The 20,614-nt window shown below is 45.8% G+C and overlaps 1 pseudogene; it reads left to right on the top strand.

The window, feature by feature from the left end:
• The first annotated feature begins 19,499 nt into the window (after window positions 1–19,499).
• LOC111554391 lies at window positions 19,500–19,597 on the top strand (annotated as a pseudogene).
• Window positions 19,598–20,614: the final 1,017 nt, after the last annotated feature.

Genomic DNA, 20,614 nt, shown 5'->3' with positions numbered 1-20,614 from the left:
AAAAAAAAAAAAAAAAAAAAACAGGCCAGGCTCAGTATCTCACGCCTGTAATACCAGCACTCTGGGAGGCTGAGGCGGGCAGATCACAAGGTTAGGAGATGGAGACCACAGTGAAACCCCGTCTCTACTAAAAATACAAAAAATTAGCCAGGCGTGGTGGCGGGCGCCTGTAGTCCCAGCTACTCGGGGGGCTGAGGCAGGAGAATGGCCTGAACCCGGGAGGCAGAGCTTGCAGTGAGCCGAGATCACACCACTGCACTCCAGCCTGGGCGACAGAGTGAGACTCCGTCTCAAAAAAATAAAAATAAATAAGTAAATAAATAAACTTAGCCAGGAGAATCGCTTGAACCCAGGAGGCAGAGGTTGCAATGAGCTGAGATCACGCTATTGCACTCCAGCCTGGGCAACAGAGCAAGACTCTGTCTAAAAAATTAAAAAAAAAAAAAAAAAAAAGCAAAAAAAATTAGCTGAACATGGTGGCAGGTGCTTGTTATCCTAGCTGCTTGGGAGGCTGAGAAGGGAGGATTGCTTGAACCCAAGAGGTCCTGGCTACAGTGAGCTGTGATCACGCAACTGCACTCCAGCTTGGGCAACAGAGCAAGACCCTGTCTCTTAAAAAAAAGGGGCGGAGGTGGGGCAGGAGAGGGAACAAATACCATGTATCGAAATTGATTGATATTTAAAGAGAAGTGCAACAAATTATAGTTAGAGGGATACAGTAAGGGCTTCTCTTAAGACGAGCAGGAGGACTCTCTAAGGAGGTGACAGTTGAGCAGAGAGACCAGGAGGAAGTGAGGACATGGGCCCCATAAGAATCTGGGGAAAGAGGCCGGGCGCGGTGGCTCAAGCCTGTAATCCCAGCACTTTGGGAGGCCGAGATGGGCGGATCACGAGGTGAGGAGTTCGAGACCATCCTGGCTAACACGGTGAAACCCCGTCTCTACTAAAAAATACAAAAAACTAGCCGGGCGAGGTGGCGGGCGCCTGTAGTCCCAGCTACTGGGGAGGCTGAGGCAGGAGAATGGCGTAAACCCGGGAGGCGGAGCTTGCAGTGAGCTGAGATCCGGCCACTGCACTCCAGCCTGGGCGACAGAGCGAGACTCCGTCTCAAAAAAAAAAAAAAAAGAATCTGGGGAAAGAGTAATCCAGGTAGAGGAGATTGCATGTGTAAAGGCCCTGAGGTGGTTTATTAATTTCCTTTGACAGCCTAGAGGAGATTGCATGTGTAAAGGCCCTGAGGTGGTTTATTAATTTCCTTTGACAGCCATAATACATTACTACAAATTGGGTGGCTTGAAACAACAGGAATTAATTTTCTTACACTCTGGAGGCCAGAAATTCAGCATGGAGGCATCAGCTGGGCCATACATTCTCTGAAGATCTCTGGGGGAGGATCCTTACCTCCTCCAACTTCGAGAGGCTCCAGGCATTCCTTGGCTTGTGGCTGCGTCTCTCCAGTTTCTGCAATATCTTCAGATGGCCTTATTCCCTGTGCCTGCATCAACTTCTGTATTTTTTTTTTTTTTTTTTTTTTTTGGAACGGAGTCCCCCTCCGTCTCCCAGGCTGAAGTATAGTGGCACGATCTCGGCTCATGGCAACCTCCACCTCCTGGGTTCAAGCAGTTCTCCTGCCTCAGCCTCCTGAGTAGCTGGGCTTACAGGCACACACCACGACACCCAGCTAAATTTTTTTGTATTTTTAGTAGAGACGGGGTTTCACCAGGTAGACCAGTAGGGGTCTCGAACTCCTGACATTGGGCAATCCACCTGCCTCAGCCTCCCAAAGCACTGGGATTACAGGCATGCGCCACCACGCCCAGCCCTCCTCCTCTATGTCTTATAAGGACACTTGATGTTGCATTTAGGTACCACCCTAATCCAGGATAGTCTCATGTTGAGACCTCTCACTTCTGCAAAAACATTTTCTAAATTAAGTCACATTCGCAGGTTCTGAATGTACATTTTAGGGTCTACCATTCAACTCATTACAAATGGGTTGGGCTTTGCCTGTGCAGAGAAAGTCAGGAAAGCCAGGATAGCTGGAAGAAAGAGAGCAGAGGAGGCAGGGAGGAAATGCTATCAAAGGCTGGACAAAGGCCGGACAGGTGTGATTTTACAGACTGCAGGAGGACTGCAAATTTTATTCTAAGTGAATTGGAAAGCCAGAGAGGATTTTGAACAATATGCAACCACACACAATCTGCACGTGCTTATTCATAGGAGCTTTATTTGCAATAGCTGAAAACTGGGGGAAAAAAAATCCCTTAAGAAAGGAATAAACTGTGATTCACCCATACCATGAAACACTGCTCAACAATAAAGAGGGCAAACTACTAAAACACGACAGGCCAGGTGCAGTGGCTCACGCTTGTAATCCCAGCACTTTGGGAGGCCTAGGCGGGTGGATCACCTGAGGTCAGGAGTTCGAGACCAACCGGATCAACATGGTGAACCCCCCCACTCTGTTAAAAAATATTAAAAATTAGCTAGGCGTAGTGATGGGCGCCTGTAATCCCAGCTACTCAGGAGCGTGAGGGAAGAGAATCTCTTGAATCCGGGGGGCAGAGGTTGCAGTGAGCTGAGATCGTGCCATTGTACTCTAGCCTGGGTGACAAAGCGAGACTCCATCTCAAATATATATATATATAACACTAGCCAGGCATGGTGGCATGTAGCTGTAGTCCCAGATACTGGAGGCTGAGGCGGGAAGATCCCTTGAGCCCAGGAGTTCGAGGCTGCAGTAAGCCAAGATTGTCCTACTGCACTCCAGTCTGGGAGACAGAGCAAGACCCTCTGTCTTGCTGAAAACATAAAATACAACAAAACAGAAAAGCAGAGAAACACACAACACTTTGTATGAATCTCAAAATAAGTAGCCTGATTGAAAGAAGCCAATCTTGGCTGGGTGTGGGGCTCATGCCTGTAATCCCAGCACTTTGGGAGGCTGAGGTGGGTGGATGACCTGAGGTCAGGAGTTCAAGACCACCCTGACCAACATGGTGAAACCCCGTCTCTACTAAAAATATAAAAAAATTAGCCAGGTGTGGTGGTGGGCGCCTGTGATCCCAGCTACTCAGGAGGCTGGGGCAGGAGAATCACTTGAACCCAGGAGACAGAGGTTGCAGTGAGCCAAGATTGTACCATTGCACTCCAGCCTGAGCAACAAAAGTGAAACTCTATCTCAAAACAAGAAAGAAGCCAATTTCAAAGGTACCACTAATATGATCCATTTATATGATATTCTCCAAGAGTGACAAAACCATGCTGTGGGAGGAGATCAGTGTTGCCAGGGGTTAGGGAAGGGTGTTAGAATAAAAGGGGCAGCATAGAAGGTTTTGGGAGTGATAGAACTGTTTTGTATTGTGGTGGTTGCTTGTGTTACAATTCTAATTACGATAGTGGTTACCTATGTTAAAATTTTTATTGAACTGAACTCTGAAAATGTTCAATTTTACTGCATGATCCTGTAAAAACTAAAATTACATACATATAATTTTATACATATATGTGTAAATAAATAAATATATGCACACACACAACGTCCATAAATAAATAGTGTTGTTTAAAGACACACTGGCGCCAAACCAAAGTGGTCCCTTGAAGTAACCAGAAGGTTTGAAAGAGAACTGGAAAAGGAATTCAATTTCTGCCTGTTCAGTTCAAAGGCGTCTTTGATGTTACTCGCAGGAAACGCTACTGTTAAGTGTTTCAAGTCTGGGGAAGCAATGCACTTACCATACCCTCATATCCTTGTCAATCCTTATTTTTATGAGTTTCGTAGTAAGTATAGAGTCTGGAAATGTCACAGAGGGAAGCGATCATCAATGTCAGTTCCTCTCTTTGATAACTTGTGAGGCACAGAGGCGGGTGATCTCTGCAAGTCCCAGCGAGTGGTTCAGAATTAAACTGGTTCCCAGATTTCCTGACTCTTCCCAGTGGGCATGAAAGGCCTGTGTTTCTAAACGCTCCTACAGCCTTTGAGAAGGCTCCTAAGGCACTTAGAGCTCCTTCTAAACTGATGCAGGCCCCTAATCCTGGCTTTCATCTCCTTGGGCCAAGGACAGCATTGTGTAGGCTTCCAACCATCGTCATGAGGTGTGAGTCATAACTGGCTCCCACACCTGCAGGAGGTAATGCCTAACAGGGAATGGTGGAACTGGTATTTCCATCCACTCAAGCAAATAAATGGAAACCAACAGGCTCTCGCCACTGGATAAAATAATCCACAGAAACCACAAAAACATTACTAAAGGAGTTGTTAGTAATGTATAAATGAACAGGTTCCCAAAATTTAAAAGAAAAGTGGAGTCATCCTACATAATTTTCAATGTGCTCAACATGCCCCTTAAAACTGAAAATGAGGCTGGGTGCTCATGCCTGTGATCGCAACCCTTTGGGTGGCCAAGGCAGGAGGATCACTTAAGAGTTTGAGACCAGCCTGAGCAACTTAGAAAGACTCTGTTTCTACAAACAATTGAAAAATTAGCCAGGTGTGGTGGTGTGCACCTGTAGTCCCAGCTACCTGGGAGGCTGAGATGGGAGGATTGCTTGAGCCCAGGAGTTTGAGGCTGTAGTGAGCTATGATCACACCACTGCACTCCAGCCTGGGCGACACAGCGAGACTCTGTCTCAAAAAAAAAAAAAAAAAAAAAAAGAATTACTATTACTATTATCTTAATAATTATTATTTCCTTCCCAGAGGGAGTTATATTAGCTAATCATGAATACACAGAATCTAGAAATTGCTCTAAAACTTTATTTCTCTTGGCCAAGCACGGTGGCTCATGCCTGTAATCCCAGCAGTTTAGGAGGCTGAGGCGGGTGGATCGCCTAAGGTCAGGAGTTTGAGACCAGCTTGGCCAACATAGTGAAACCCCGTCTCTACCAAAAAGTACAAAAAATTAGCTGGGCGTGGTGGTGTGCGCCTATAATCCCAGCTACTCAGGAAGCTGAGGCAGGAGAATCGCTTCAACCTGGGAGGCAGAGGTTGCAGTGAGCTGAGATTGTGCCATTGCACTCCAGGGCAACAAGAGCAAAACTCCGTCTCAAAAAAGAGAAAAAGAAAAAAACAAAAAACAAAAAACCTTTATTTTTCTCTTGAGGCTCCCATCAGACCACCTGGGAAGGAGATCTTCACTCCTATCACTCTTCCCTTTCTCTTATCCTGCACTTCCTTTGTTTATTTGTTTGTTTGTTTTGTACTAACCACAGGATCTTGGCTCCCAATGAATTGGATAAGATTGTGAAGAGTATTGACAACTTGGGGCTGAATCCTAATTTTGCCTTTCTTTTTTTTTTGAGACGGAGTCTCGCTCTGTCGCCCAGGCTGGAGTGCAGTGGCCGGATCTCAGCTCACTGCAAGCTCCGCCTCCCGGGTTTACGCCATTCTCCTGCCTCAGCCTCCCGAGTAGCTGGGACTACAGGCGCCCGCCACCTCGCCCGGCTAGTTTTTTTTTTTTTTTTTTTTGTATTTTTTGGTAGAGACGGGGTTTCACCGTATTAGCCAGGATGGTCTTGATCTCCTGACTTCGTGATCCGCCCGTCTCGGCCTCCCAAAGTGCTGGGATTACAGGCTTGAGCCACCGCGCCCGGCCTAATTTTGCCTTTCAATTGCTGTTTGATATTAGACATTTCTTTTCTTTTCTTTTCTTTTCTTTTTTTTTTACTTCCCAAACTGCACTGATACAACTTTTATTTATTTATTTATTTATTTATTTTTTAGTTTTTAATTTTTGTGAGTACATAGTAGGTGTATGTATTTATGGGGAAGACAAGATTTTTTTTTCCTGTATCCATTAACCATTCCCACTTTCGCCACACCCCCCACTACCCTTCCCAGCCTCTGGTAACCATCCTTCTACTCTCTATCTCCAAGAGTTCAATTGTTTTCATTTTAGCTCCCACAAATAAGTGAGAATATGCAGTCTGTCTCTCTGTGCATGGCTGCATGCTTAGTTCACTTAACAACCTCCAGTTCTATCTAAATTGTTGCAAATGACAGGATCTCATTCTTTTTCATGGCTAAATAGTACTCCATTGAGTATAATAAGTACCCCAAAGTCCAAAGTCCACTATGTCATACTTATTTATTTATTTATTTATTTATTTATTTATTTATTTATTTATTTATTTATTTTGTTGAGACGGAGTTTTGCTCTTGTCACCCAGGCTGGAGTGCAATGGCACCATCTTGGCTCACTACAACATCCGCCTTCTGGGTTCAAGTAATTCTCCTGCCTCAGCCTCCTGAGTAGCTGGGATTACAGGTGCCCGCAACCATGCCTGGCTAGTTTTTGTACTTTTAGTAGAGACAGGGTTTCGCCATGTTGGCCAGGCTGGTCTTGAACTCCTGACCTCAGGCGATCCACCTACCTCGGCCCCCCAAAGTGCTGGGATTACAGGCGTGAGCCACCACACCTAGCCCAATGTGCCCTTTATAGGAAGGAGTATATGTTCCTTTGAGCTTTCAAGTTTCTCCTATAGCAGGGGATAAAAATGTATGGTTGGGCTGGGTGTGGTGACTCACACCTGTAATCCCAGCACTTTGCGGAGGCGGAAGTGAGCAGATCACTTGAGGCCAGGAGTTCAAGATCAGCCTGGCCAACATGGAGAAACCCTGTTTCTACTAAAAATACAAAAATTAGCCAGTCATGGTGGCATGCGCCTGTAGTCCCAGCTACTCGGGAGACTGAGGCATGAGAATCACTTGAACCCGGGAGGTGGAGGTTAAAGTGAACTGAGATCATAATACTGCACTCCAGCCTGAGCGACAGAGCAAGACCTTTGTCTCAAAAAAAAAAAAGGTGTGGTTGGAGCTAAAGAAGCAACTTTGGACTCAGACCTGGAAGCTATGATTTAAGGAAAGCACTTTACCAGCTCTAAACTACCCACCTCTAGACCTGTACATGAGCAAGATATAACTTCTATCCAGGTTAAACTACTCTATTTTAGGATATCGTTGTTACAGCAGCAGCTCATACTGTACAATAACTTAAAAGTTAGCACCAAGAGTGGGGTTTTGCCCTAATAAGTACCAGATACGGGGTTTTACCCTACTAAGTACCAGAACTGGGGTTCTGCTGTAATAAAAACCTGAACTATAAGGCATTAACTTGCCCATCAGAAAGCAGGTAATGAAGACACAGATATAAGGTGAGGATCTGGTGATCTGTGTTACGTTACGGCAAACCACTAGTTAAACTGTGATGTCTTGAATAACAGAGCAGGTACTGATGGAGTTTCCAAGCTTTGGAGATGTCACTGGAAGAACTCAGACTATTTGTGTATATGTGTTGACTACTTCTGGCTACTATTAATAAAGAGAGAGATGTACTGTAGCAAGTGGAAATGGAAAGGAATAGAATTACATCAATGAGGCCGGGTGTGGTGCCTCACACCTGTAATCCCAGCACTTTGGGAGGCCGAGGCGGGTGGATTGCCTGAACTCAGGAGTTCGAGACCAGCCTGGAGCTCAGGAGTTGGAGACCAGCCTGGGCAACACTGTGAAACACTGTCTCTACTGAAATACAAACAATTAGCGGGGCGTGGCAGTGGGCGCCTGTAGTCCCAGCTACTCTGGAGGCTGAGGCAGGAGAATTGCTTGAACCTGGGAGGTGGAAGTTGCAGTGAGCCAAGATCGCATCACTGCCCTCCATCCTGGGCGAGACAGTGAGACTCTGTCTCAAAAAAAAAAAAAAAAAAAAAAAAGAATTATATCAAGGGAGGCTCTTTCTCCATGCAGGCTACAGTTGAAATGAACTGACTGTGGTGATTCAGGGTCTCACAGGGCTTCAAAGCAAAACACCTCCTTCACCCACAAAATGAAGCATCCATGCAAGATGGCTCTGCTGAGGCAGTGGGTTCTCAGCAGCTTCCCACTTGGCACTCTCTTCTAGACCGTGAGAGTCAACCCAGGAGCAAGAGTACTGCCTCCCCTCCCAACTCTGCTTTTCAGAAAGCTAAGAGTAGCTGTCACTAAGATGAGAGAATACCGCCGGGCGCGGTGGCTCATGCCTGTAATCCCAGCACTTTATAGGAGGCCAAGGCGGGCGGATCACGAGGTCAGGAGATCGAGACCATCCTGGCCAACGTGGTGAAACCCTATCTCTACTAAAAATACAAAAATTAGCTGGGTGTGGTGGCACATGCCTATAATCCCAGCTACTCGGGAGGCTGAGGCAGGAGAATGGCTTGAACCCAGGTGGTGAAGGTTGCGGTGAGCCGAGATCACACCATTGCACTCCAGCCTGGGCAACAAGAGCTAAACTGTCTCAAAAAAAAAAAAAAAAAAGAAAGAAAAGACGAGAGAATACCAAGGTCCAGGCATAGAGGCTGTAAGCCTGGCCTGCTTTGGCACAGTCTTTTGACTGTGATTATTTGACATTAAATAAACAATCTCAGCGGGGAGCAATGGCTCATGACTGTAATCCCAGCACTTTGGGAGGCTGAGGCGGGTGGATTACTTGAGGTCAGGAGTTCAAGACCAGCCTGGCCAACTAGCAAAAGCCCATCTCTACTAAAAATACAAAAATTAGCCTGGCATGATGGCGCATGCCTATAATTCCAGCTACACGGGAGGCTGAGGCAGGAGAATCGCTTGAACCAGGGAGGCAGATATTGCAGTGAGCCAAGATCGCGCCACTGTACTCCAGCCTGGGTGACAAAGGGAGACTCCATCTCAGAAAAATAAAATAAAATAAAATAAATAAAATAAAAACAATCTTGGCCGGGAGCAATGATTCATGCCTGTAATCCCAGCACTTTGGGAAGCCAAGGCAGGGGAATCAATTGAGCCCAGGAGTTTGACAATTGGCCTAGGCAACAAAGTGAGACCCAATCTCTGTAAAAAATTTAAAAAATTAGCCGAGCATAGGGGTGCATGCCTGTGGTCCCAGACACATGGGAGCCTGAGGTAGGAGGATCCCTTGAGCCCACAAGGTTGAGGCTGTAGTGAGCCATATTCACATCACTGCAGTCCAGGCTGGGTGACAGAGGAAGACCTTGTCTCAAAAAAAAAAATCCCCCAAATTTGTATCATGAGCCCCCTCAAAATTGTGCCAGCAAGAAATGAGATGAGAAAGCTTCAGAAATGGCCTTGGGAGGCCGGGCGCGGCGGCTCAAGCCTGTAATCCCAGCACTTTGGGAGGCCGACACGGGCGGATCACAAGGTCAGGAGATCGAGACCATCCTGGCGAACACGGTGAAACCCCGTCTCTACTAAAAAATACAAAAAACTAGCCGGGTGAGGTGGCGGGCGCCTGTAGTCCCCAGCTACTCGGGAGGCTGAGGCAGGAGAATGGCGTAAACCCGGGAGGCAGAGCTTGCAGTGAGCTGAGATCCGGCCACTGCACTCCAGCCTGGGCGACAGAGCGAGACTCCGTCTCAAAAAAAAAAAAAAAAAGAAATGGCCTTGGGGCATAGAAAACAATGAAGGGCCCTGCTAGAGGGCAAAACCAAGGACCATGGAGGACAATGGACAAAGGACTCACTCTCTGGCAACACTGCCCTTCAAGGAGTCTTCACAATTTCTGCCTAATAAAATTTGTATTTGTTTTGTTTTGCTTTTTACAGACTGGATCTTTCTCTGTCGCCCAGGCTGGAATACAGTGGCACAATCATAGCTCACTGCAGTCTCAATCCCCTAGGCTCAAGCAATCCTCCCATCTCAGCCTCCTGAGTAGCTGGGACCACAGGCACATGCCACCACACCCAGATAATGTTTTGTTTCTTTTGTAGAGATGGGGTCGCACTATGTTGCCCAGGCTGGTCTCAAACTCATGGCCTCAAGCAGTCCTCCAACCTCAGTTTCCCAAAGTGCTGGGATTACAAGCATGAACCACTGCACACCTAGTTAATTTCTGCATAATGAAAATTTCATATTGCAATTCATTGACTTTCGTGTATTTCCCACGCTTCCATTGAAGTTGGGATTTTTTATTGTTTGGGAAATTGGGGGCAGAGGGGCTTGTTTGTTTGTTTGACTATGGTTTTATCATTTATACTGCATGTAGACTAGAGGGAGCTTTTTAAGTTTGTAGGCCACCAGACCATGAGAAACCATACCAGAGCTCAATGGAGGAATGTTATATTTCAAACTAGACCAGTGAGTGGATGAGTCATTAGACTATGTCTCTTAGATAGGGATGGTCTGTGTATGAGAAGAAGGAGGTGCACACACATTGTATGCAGTGGTACTAGTTCATCTAGTTCTGCCCGTTTAGAGAGATGATTTAGATATTTCAGAACCAAGATATCTACAAGAGAAATAAACTCTTCTCTTGCCAACTCAATGTTGCTAACTGGCTGCCTTTCATTGTGTATCTCTTTTAACTTAATTTCTATTTTTAGTTGTGGCAAAATACACATAACATAAACACTACCAGTAGAGTCATTTTTAAGTCTCAATGGCATTAAATACATTCACACTGTTGAGTAACCATGACCACCACCCATTATCAGAACTCTTCCATCTTGCGAAAGTGAAACTCCATACTCATTAAACACTCACCCCCCATTCTCATCTCCCTCAGGCCATGGCAACTAGTGTTCTACTTTCTGTCTCTATGAATTTGAATGCTCTGGGTACCTCATAGAAGTAGAATTATACAGTACTTCTTATTTTGTTATTGGCTTATCTCACTTAGCATACTATCCTCCAGGCTCATCCATGTCGTGTCAGAATTTCCTTCTTCTTAAGAATGAATAATATGGCCAGGCGCGGTGGTTCATGCCTGTAATCTCAGTACTTTGGGAGGCCAAGGTGGGTGGATCATGAGGTCAGGAGATCGAGACCATCCTGGCTAACATGGTGAAACCCCATCTCTACTAAAAAATACAAAAAACTAGCCGGGCGAGGTGGGGCTGTAGTCCCAGCTACTCGGGAAGCTGAGGCAGAAGAATGGCGTAAACCCAGGAGGCGGAGCTTGCAGTGAGCTGAGATCCGGCCACTGCACTCCAGCCTGGGCGACAGAGCGAGACTCTGTCTCAAAAAAAAAAAAAAAAAAAGAATGAATAATATTCTGTTGTATGGTGGTATATGCTACACCATGTTTTATTTATTCATCCATCCACTGAAGGGCAGTTGGGTTGCTTATAACTTTTTTGGCTATTGTGAATAATGTTGCTGTGAATATGGGTGTACAAATACCTCTTTAAGACCTTGCTTTCAGGTTTTTTGGATGTATACCCAGAAGCAGAATTGCTAAGTCATATGCTAAATCCATTTTTAACTTTTTGAGGAACTACCTGTATTCATCCATTCTCATGCTACTGATAAAGACATACCTGAGACTGGGAAGAAAAAGAGGTTTAATTGGACTTACGGTTCCAATGGCTGGGGAGGTCTCAGAATCACGACAGGAGGCAAAAGGCACTTCTTACATGGCAACGGCAAGAGAAAATGAGGAAGACACAAAAGTGGAAACCCCTGATAAAACCCCGTCTTTACTAAAGATACAAAAATGAGCTGGATGTGGTGGCACACACCTGTAATCCCAGCTACTCAGGAGGCTGAGGCAGGAGAATTGCTTGAACCAGGAGATGGTGGTTGCAGTGAGCTGAGATCGTGCCACTCTAGCATGAGTGACAGAGAGTGAGACTCCAAAAACAAAAAAAGAAAAAAACCCACACAGGTTTATTATCTCAAAGTGTTTATAGATCAGGAATCTTAGTTGGGGCACAGCTACTCACAGGCTGCAATCAAAAGGTCTTATCTGAAGGTTCAAGTGGGTAAGGACCCTTTTTCTAGTTTACTTTTATGATTTTAGCATGAATTAAGTTACTTAAAAACTGTTGGACTAAGGGCCACTTCCTTACTGGATGTTGGCTGTAGGCTACACTCAGTTTCTTGCCTCTCCAAATAGGCTGTTGGTTTCATCAAAGCCAGCAAGAGAGAGATTTTGCTGCCAAGAAAGATGCCAGGATCTTTGTAATACAATCATGGAAATGGCATCCACTCAACATTTTGATATTCTACTGGTCAGAAGCAAGTTACTCGAGGAGGGAATTATATGAAGTCATGACTACCAGGAGGTAGGACCACTGGGGGCCATCTTAGAGGTTCCCTGCCATACTGTCTCCTCTTCTGTATTTTAGGGCTCCGGTGCCTGACCACTTGCTTCCCCAACTTCTAGCATCACCTTCTCTCCTTCTAGTACTAGAAAGGCATTCTCCTCCCACCTTATCCTTGTAGTAAGCTTTACCCTCGCTTTCCATGTGACCATGATGACAGAATCATTTCAAGGGAATGTGATTTATGGGAAAGTGGCAAGGATTTCAACACACACATCTGTTTAGGCTGGGTGCAGTGGTACATCCCTGTAATCCCAGTGCTTTGGGAGGCCAAGGTAGGAGAATTACTTGAGGCCAAGAGTTCCAGATCAGCCTGGGCAATGTAGTGAGATGTCATCTCTTTTTAAAAAAAAGTAGCCAGGTGTTGTGTTGTGTGTCTATAGTCCCAACTAACTACCCAGGAAGTTGAAGCAGGAGGAGCCCTTCAACTCAGGAGTTTGAAGCGAGCTATGAATGCATCACTGCACTCCAGCCTGGGTGACAGGGTGAGACCCTGTCTCTGAAAAAAAAAAAAACCTGTTTAGAATTTTCAAAATAGTATCCTTGTGAGAGTCATATAATCATGTATATGTTTAAATATGCAGAATGAGCAGCAGAAATAGAAAATAGAGATGCAAGGAGAAACATTGTAAAGGCAAGGCACAGATGTCTACATGAAAAGTTAGAGTTTTTTTTTTTTTTTTTTTGTTTTTTTGAGATGGAGTCTTGCTCTGTCGCCCAGGCTGGAGTGCAGTGGCCGGATCTCAGCTCACTGCAAGCTCTGCCTCCCGGGTTTACGCCATTCTCCTGCCTCAGCCTCCCGAGTAGCTGGGACCACAGGCGTCCGCCACCTTGCCTGGCTAGTTTTTTGTATTTTTTAGTAGAGACGGGGTTTCACCGTGTTAGCCAGGATGGTCTCGATCTCCTGACCTCGTGATCCGCCCGTCTCGGCCTCCCAAAGTGCTGGGATTACAGGCTTGAGCCCCCGCGTCTGGCCTAAAAGTTAGAGTTATATGAGATGATGACTCAGGTTCCCCAGCATGATCAGAAGAGTATTGATGGGGAGAGTTTCCCTTAGGCTTGGCCTATTTTCTTCTTAGGCAATTCTACTTGTAAGTGTATCAACTGGATTCAACAGGAAATGGAAGACACATTGCTTCTGGATAATTTGGGGGAAGTTTTTCAAAGCGGCTCTTTGTAACAATGTGCGCAAAGTTAAGGGCTAGTGCAGCACCCCAGAGCTAGCAACACTGGGGAGCTGTTAATACTTATTAATGCCTCTTGGTGCAGGGAAGATAATGCTTACAGATGCCCAGAGAAAGTGGCTTTGTAGAAGGGCCTATGGGCCCTAGTGAAGACAGCAGCCAACTACAGCAACCAGGCATCTGGTATCTCTATAGTCTCCCTGACCTTTCTTTCTTTCTGACCTCCATCTCCTGACAGTGCCTCCAATTGGCCAAACCCAACCAGAAAACCAGAGGGTGCCAAGCCCATCAGTGTGATCCATATAGATTGGTCTCCCAAGACAGCAAGCAAAGTAGACCTTTTGGGACAAATAGAAAACACAGCACATAAAGCACTGCCCATACCATATTTTCCTGGAGAATTTTATGGTGTCAGCTTCATCACCAGTGTTCAGCAAACTTTCCTTTTTCTAATTCCACAAAGTATGAAGGTAGGTTATTGATTTAGGATCTTTCTTCTTTTTCAATGGAAGCATTCATAGCTATGAATTGCCCTCTGAGCCCTGCTTTTGCTGCATCCCATAAGTTTTAGTATGCTTTATTTTCATTTTCATTCATCTCAAAGTGCTTTCCAATCTAACATAATTTCTTCTTTGACCTCCTGGTTAAGAGCATGTTGTTTCATTTCTGCATATTTGTAAAGTTTTGTTCTGTTACTGATTTCTTATTTTCTTCCATTGTAGTCAAAGATACTTTGGATTATTTCAATCCAACACCAGCATCTAATCAAACAAAAGTGAACCACTAAAGCACAATGAGACACCACTTTACATCTATTAGGATTGATATGATTTTTGAAAACATAAAATAGGCCAGGCACAGTGGTTCAAGCCTGCAATCCCAGCACTTTGGGAGGCCAAGATGGCGGATCATGAGATCAGGAGTTCAAGACGATCCTGGCCAACATGGTGAAACCCCATCTCTACTAAAAATACAAAAATTAGTCGGGTGTGGTGGCACGCACCTGTAGTCTCGCTACTCAGGAGGCTGAGGCAGGAGAATCACTTGAACCCGGGAGGCGGACCCTGCAGTGAGCCAAGATTGCGCCACTGCACTGCAGCCTGGGCAACAAAGCAAGACTCTGTCTCAAAAAAAAAAAGAAAAAAACATTAAAAAAATAAAACTACTTATTAATGTGACAAAATAAAAGAATGCTGAGGACAGTGTCAGTCCAGATCAATGCTACTAGACACAACCTTCCACAGTCCACCCTCAAGGAGCTGCCTTAATAGCACCCTCCACTGGTGCACATCAGACACTGCAGACCACCATGCATTGCAGTCAAGTCCAGGAATTGAGACAGAAGAAAAAGCATCCATTCCTGAGCTTATGCCAAGTCTCAGGCACTATTAGTTGACAAAGTCTATCTCATTTAAGGCATGGGAGTGAACCCTGTTTACCAGATGGGACAACTGAGTCTGTGGAGGTACACATGCTAATAAAAACCCTAGAGTGGCTGGGCTCAGTGGCTCACATCTGTAATCCCAGCATTTAGGGAAGCCAAGACAGGAGGCTCACTTGGGGCCAAGAGTCTGAGATCAGCCTGGGCAACAGACTGAGCCCCTATCTGTACAAAATTAGAATTTTCAAAATTAATTGGGCACAGTGGTGAACACCTGTAGTCCCAACCATGTGGGAGGCTGAAGAGGGAGGATCACTTAAGCCCAGGAGTTGGAGGCTGCAGTGAGCCATCATTGTGCCACGGCACTCCAGCCTTGGCAACAGAGCAAGAACCTGTCTCCGAAAGGAAAAAAAAAAAAAAACTAGAAAAAGCATGAAACGTAGACCAGGTTTTTGTTTGTTTGTTTTTTGTTTTGTTTTGAGACGGAATTTCACTCTTGTCTCCCAGGCTGGAGTGCAATGGCGCCATCTCAGCTCACTGCAACTTCCACCTCCCAAGTTCAAGAGATTCTCCTGCCTCAGCCTCCACAGTAGCTGGAATTACAGGCGCACGTCATCACACCCAGCTAATTTTTGTATTTTTATTACAGACAGCATTTCACCGCGTTTGCCAGGTTCCTCTTCAACTCCTGACCTCAGGTAATCTACCTGCCTCGGCCTCCCAAAGTGCTGGGATTACAGGCGTGAGCGACTGTACCCTGCCAAGCAGGTTCTTATTTAAAAACACCACGGTTCTGCGCCAGGGTCCTCCCCAGAGCCACCCTCACTTCCTTGTTCCTCAGAGTGTATACCACAGGGTTCAGCAGTGGTGTCACCACCGTGTAGAACACGGCCACCAGGCGGTCCTGGTCGGGGTTGGCCCCGGACTCCGGACGCAGGTAGACGATGGAGGCGCAGCCAAAATGTACCACGACCACGGTGACGTGGGCCGCACAGGTGGAGAAGGCCTTGCACCGGCCGGCTGCCGAGGGAATCCTCACAATGGCTGCCACGATGAAGGCATAGGAGAGGAGGATGAGGACGAAGGAGATCAGCACCACCAGGACGCTCAGGAAAAAGATGCCCAGTGCCTTGTGGGTGCTCTGGGCGCAGCTGAGCTTCAGCACCCGGGCAATGTCGCAGAAGAAGTGTTCCACGCGGTCTCCGCAGAAAAAGGGGGATGAGAAGATCATGCTGGTCTCGATCAAGGCCACCAAGAACCCAGAGCAGAAAACCAGGGTTCCCAGGCAGAAGCAAACAGTGGGTCTCATGATCATAGAGTAGCGCAGGGGGCGGCAGATGGCCACATAGCGATCATAACCCATCAGGGTAAGGAGGAAGCATTGACTGCATCCCAGACCCAGGAAGAAAAACATCTGAGCCCAACAGCCAGGGATGGAGATGGCCTGGCTCTCCATCAGCAGATGAGCCAGCATGTTGGGGATGGTGACCAGCGTGTAGCAGGTCTCTGAGAGGGACAGCACCGCCAGGAAGCGGTACATGGGAGTGTGGAGCAACCTGTCTGTATGGATGATGGTGACGATGGTGATGTTGCCACCAAGGGTGACCAGGTAGGTGAGGAAGAACAGGGTGAAGAGTGTGGTCCTCAGGTGTGGGAGGCTGGAGAATCCCACCAGTAGGAATTCTGTCACCAGCCGGGTCCCATTTTCCTGCTGCTTGTAAAGAGACAGAGAGGAGACAACAGAGTGGGTAAAACAGAGTGATTCATAAGGGTCTGCGACGCATCAGGTAGCAGTGGGGAAAGAAAATAATTCCTGGCCAGGCACAGTGGCTCACGCCTGCAATCCCAGCGCTTTGGGAGGCCCAGGTGGGTGGATCATCCGAGGTCAGGAGTTCAAGACCAGCCTGGCCAACATGGTGGAATCCCGTCTCTACTAAAAATACAAAAAACATAGCTGGGTGTGGTGGTGGGCACCTGTAATCCCAGCTACTTGGGAGGTTGAGGCAGGAGAATCACTTGATCCCAGGAAGCGGAGGTTGCAGTGAGCTGAGATCATGCCACTGCACTCCAGTCTGGGTGACTGAGTAAAAGTCCATCTCAGAAAAATAATAATAGTAGTAATTCCTGTTTTGCAAAAACTGAAAGAGACACTCAGAAACAATAAGTCCTTTGTTTTCCTAAGAGTCACACAACTAGCAAGTGACTCTTCCGCAGATAAGAAAATCAGAGGAATGTATGAGAAAATGATATTTGGTGTGTGGAAGGAAAATGGTAAGTTTGAATTTCCCAAGAAACAGATGCTTGATAAGGATTCAAGAGAAAACATTTTATGTAGAAGATGATTTCAAATGACATGCGTAGGGAAGTGGGAAGTGAAACAAGCAAGGTAAACAGCCAATTCAATGCACATCACCAAGGAAGGTACTGCCGCGGGCCTCTGGAATTTAATCTTATGTGCAGAACCCTGGGACGTGTCCAGGAATATACACTTCTGTGTTTTTCTACCTGAGATATGAGGGAGCTTGGGGATATGTCCACTTAGTCCCATTAGCCATTGGTTGAAGGTTTCTCTCAGGAGGCATTAAAGTGCCAGCACATGCCGCTTGCCATGTCTACAGAAAATTCAAAGTCTGGCTGCTGAGCAAGAAAACTAAGAGCCATGGGAATGTAGGTGAGAATTTTACAGGGTCTGCTATAGTTCCATGTGAAAAAGAACATCTGGCCAGGCACAGTGGCTCATGCCTATAATCCCAACACTTTGGGAAGCCAAGGCAGTTGGATCACTTGAGGCCAGGAGTTCAAGACCAGCCAGACAAACATGGTAAAACCCCGTCTCTACTAAAAATACAAAAATTAGTCAGGTGTGTTTGTGTGTGCCTATAAATCCCAGCTACTCAGGAGGCTGAGACAAGAGAATTGCTTGAACCCAGGAGGTGGAGGTCGCAGTGAGCCAGGATCACGCCACTACACTGCAGCTTGGACAACAAAGCAAGACTCTGTCTCAAAAAAATGAAAAACCTTAGGAAGGCAAAGGCAAAGACTGCAAAATTGATACCTGAAATGAACCAAATAACACTTTCAAGAGAGTGAGGTCGGCAAGATTGTGGAATAGAAGTTTACTGCCTTTACTTACTGCACCTACCGGAAATCCGCTGGCAACTCTTCAAAGTCAAGAATTCTGTCATTAATATCAAGACCTTGGGAGTGAGGCTGAGATGCCCCCTCATACTGAAGAACCAAAAAAAACAGTCATGGTGAAACGGTAAGAGGAATGGTTCTCTCTGACTACACTGCCCCTCCCTGGGGCCAGCAGGGTACCATATGCTGAGAGTTCTCCTGGACCCATGGTTTTTGCAGTAGAAGGGATGAGTTGGAAGTGAACATTCAGCTTCTCCACCATTCTGGGATGCTTCGTGGGTAGCTTGCTCCTATCTCGTCCCACTTGAAATGTTGGGAATGCCGGCGTGGCTGGAACACCAGGGGTCAGTTGGGTCAAAGAACAGCGGACAAGGGGCTCACAGGAACCAGTTCATGGGTTTTGGTGCTTGCTCTGCATCCCCACCAACAGAGGCGCCCATATGGTTAGGATATTTGTCCCCACCCAAATCTCACGTTGAATTATAATCCCTAATGTTGGAGGTGGGGCTTAGTGAGAGGTGTTTGGGTCATGGAGGCAGATCCCTCATGGCTTGCTGCTGTCCTCACAATAGTGAGTGAGTTCTTGCAAGATCTGGCCATTTAAAAGTGTGGAGCAATCCCACCCCACTCTCTCTCTTGCTCCTGCTTTTGTGATGTGAATTGTCTGCTTTCATTCTGCCTTTCACCACGAGTAATGCTTCCTGAGGCCTCCCCAGAAGCAAAGCAGATGACGCCATGAAGCATGCTGGCACCATGCTTCCCTACAGCCTGCAGCACTCTTAGCCAATTTAACCTCTTTTCCTGATGAATTACTCAGTCTCAGGTATTTCTTGATAGCAATGCCAAGAATGGCTTACTACACTTGCCACACCATAGAAACTAGCAAACAGCATCATGTACAGGAAACATGCTGCATGTTGTTGTTCCTAATAACATTACCACCCAGCCAGGGAAAACAACATCCAACCATGCCTGATCAGAGACAACTGAAGAGCCCTGCCAGCAGCCACACAGGATGGTAGAGTCCAGCCAGTGCCCTTACCAGACTGTGGAGCACATTCAGAAAAACCACTCAACCTCAGAGAACAGGAAGCAACTCAGCCCAGTTAGAGAACCCCACAGCAAAGTCTGCCTGTCCAGAGTTTCAACCACCCAGCCCATCCAGAATTCCTAAATTAAATAATAAAGGTCTACCACAACCAAATTACACCTGCAAAGGCTGGAAAGGATGGCTATCTCCTCAAATATAAAAGCAACTACGTAGGACACAGGTTTATGTTTAAAAAAAAAAAAATGACACTACTAGAAAAAAAAAATAAAGCTCCAGTAACAGACCCAGAAGAAAAGGAAATCTATAAAATGCCTGAAAATGAATTCACAATGATTCGCTAAAAGTTCGGGAGCCTAAAAGAAAATACAGATAGAAAATTAAATGAAATTTGAAAAAACTCTATAAACAAAATTAGAAGTTTGGCAAAGAAGTACAAACAATTAGAACCACAAATAGAAATCCTAGAAAGAAAAAACCATAATAACCTAAATGAAAAGTTTGATACAAAGTAGGAGTAAGAGTGTAGAGATATTTTATTTCTGTGATCAAAGTTAAGTGGTTATCATCTTAAAATAATCTTTTAACACTATAAGATTTACTTTGCAAGCCTCATGGCAAGCACAAAGCAAAGGCCTATAACATACACAACAAATAAAAAGGAAGAAGTCAGAAATCAGTGTTTGCTTTGGCAGCACATAAACTAGAACTGGAATGATACAGGGATGATCGTGGTCCCTGCACAAAGATGACATGCACATTCTTTTTTTTTTTTTTGAGGCGGAGTCTCGCTCTGTTGCCCAGGCTAGAGTGCAATGGCGCGATCTCGGCTCACTGCAAGCTCTGCCTCCCGGGTTCATGCCATTCTCCTGCCTCAGCCTCCCGAGTAGCTGAAACTACAGGCGCCCGCCACCACGCCTGGCTAATTTTTTTGTATTTTTAATAGAGACGGGGTTTCACCGTGTTAGCCAGGATGGTCTTGATCTCCTGACCTCATGATCCGCCCACCTCGGCCTCCCAAAGTGCTGGGATTACAGGCGTGAGCCACCGCGCCCGGCCGACATGCACATTCTGGAAGCATCCCAACATAAAGCTTGTTTTAAAAGGAAGAAATCAAAACATACTACTAGAAGAAATCATTTAAGCACTAAGAAAAACAGTAAAAGAGGGAGAAACAAAAAGAATACATAAAATAACTGGAAAATAATCAGGAAAATGGCAATAGTAAGTCCTCACTGTCAACAATTACCTTGAATGGACATGAGTGACATTCTCCAATCAAAAAGCATGGGGTGAAGGAATAGATAGAAAGGAGCACCCAATCATGTGCTGCCTACAAGAGACTTAATTCACCTGTAAGAAACACAGAATGAAAGAAATGGGATGGAAAAAGATATTCTAGGGCTGGGCATGGTGGCTTACACCTGTAATCCAATGCTTTGGGAGGCCAAGGTGAGCAGATCACTTGAGGTAGGCATTTGAGACCAGCCTGGCCAGCATGGTGGAACCCCATCTCTACTAACAGTACAAAAATTAGCCGGGCATAGTGGCATGTGCCTGTAATTCCAGCTACCAGGGAGGCTGAGGCAGGAGAATCACTTGAACCCAGAGGCAGAGGTTGCAGTGAGTTGAGATCACACCACTGCACTTTAGCCTGAGCAGCAAAGCAAGACTCCATCTCAAAAAAAAAAAAAAGAAAAGAAAAGAAAGAAAAATATATTCCACCCAAAGGGAAGCCAAAAAAACAGCAGGGATTATAATCCTTATGTCAGGAAAAAAAAAAAAAAAAACTTT

The sequence above is a fragment of the Piliocolobus tephrosceles genome, chromosome 21 (genome assembly GCF_002776525.5).
Source record: "Piliocolobus tephrosceles isolate RC106 chromosome 21, ASM277652v3, whole genome shotgun sequence".
Classification (NCBI taxonomy): domain Eukaryota; kingdom Metazoa; phylum Chordata; class Mammalia; order Primates; family Cercopithecidae; genus Piliocolobus; species Piliocolobus tephrosceles.
This window is presented reverse-complemented; position numbering and strand designations above follow the sequence as displayed.